General features: G+C 37.7%; 1 pseudogene; it reads right to left on the bottom strand.

The window, feature by feature from the left end:
• Nucleotides 1-482: 482 nt before the first annotated feature.
• Nucleotides 483-875, bottom strand: LOC110294886 (annotated as a pseudogene).
• Between the last annotated feature and the right edge of the window lie 358 nt (nucleotides 876-1,233).

The raw sequence follows: 1,233 nt of genomic DNA, 5'->3' as shown, positions 1-1,233 counted from the left end.
TAAAGTATCTATGACATGAACCTAAGAGGGAAGGACAAGGGTTTGTGTTTCCAAGAGAACAGGAAGCAGGTAGTAGTTAGTGTTCTGATTTCCCAGACCCTTTCTTGTCACTTGCTTCCCCATAGCCATTAGATTTTCATGAGGTGTGTTTTCATGATTGTATATTATAGTTGTATTTCCCCTAAGGAACACTATGTCTTCTGGAACAAGGTTAGGTTTCTGGAAGGATTAAATTTAGGCAAATAACACAGTAGGAGGTATGGTAGTCACAATGAGGACAGCAGGACATGCTTTATAATGGTGATCATCTCTTTATTTTCATTTTGTATAATGCTTGGTAAAAGTTGTTTCTTAAACCTTTAAAGATTATTTCTCCCAAATCCCACAGTGCTTAGGTTTATACTATCCTGACTGCCAAAAGGAATTTATTATTTTCCACTATCATCAAAAACTACCAGTGGAATTTGGAGCAGTAACAGTAGTTATTTAGCTATTGTCTCTGGTATTGTATTTGCTTGTACTGTGGGAGGAGGTCGGGCAGGAGAATTTCTTTGAGGGCTAAGAGTTCTCATTTGTCCTAAAATACTACCAAGAATATGAACTATATAACTAGGAGGATGTATTTCTATTTCAAAGGGAGGACTATAAAGGGTAAAATAACTTGTTTTACCAAATCCTGAACTAGTGGGTAGAAAGGGTGATAGACCAAATTGTACATGATTGGGATCTGGCTGAGGGTGATGACTGTGAGGATGATGAGTTGAAGGAGCTAGTCGTTTTCTAGGATCATTTTGTCCTCTGGGTCCTCTGTGACACTCAACAGACTGTGGATGAAAGAAAATAAACAATTTTAGATTAGATATTTCAGAGTGCATTTTTAGCATATATACTTTCTGAGCAAGGTGTAATTGTAGATGGCCTCTAAGAGACCTGCTCTTCCAAGACACAGGCTGTCCCGGGGTAATCAGCTATTTTCTTAAAAAATATTCTCTAACACTGGAAGCAGACAAAGTTAGAGATTTAATTTTGCAGAAAAAAGTCCTTAGACTTATAATACATGTTCTTGTACCAAAGAGAAGCATATGACAGTTAGGCTATATAAGATCAGAGTGGCCTCTGGGTCATGATACCCCCCCCCCCCAAAAAAAAACAAAACAAAACAAAACAAAACAAAAACCAGGGATGCTTCTCAATTCCCCTTTCTACTGTCTTGGCCTTTGCACATAATTAATC

The sequence above is a fragment of the Mus caroli genome, chromosome 5 (genome assembly GCF_900094665.2).
Source record: "Mus caroli chromosome 5, CAROLI_EIJ_v1.1, whole genome shotgun sequence".
NCBI classification, from domain to species: domain Eukaryota; kingdom Metazoa; phylum Chordata; class Mammalia; order Rodentia; family Muridae; genus Mus; species Mus caroli.
The sequence above is the reverse complement of the archived record's forward strand: the minus strand, read 5'-3'. Positions and strand labels throughout refer to the sequence as shown.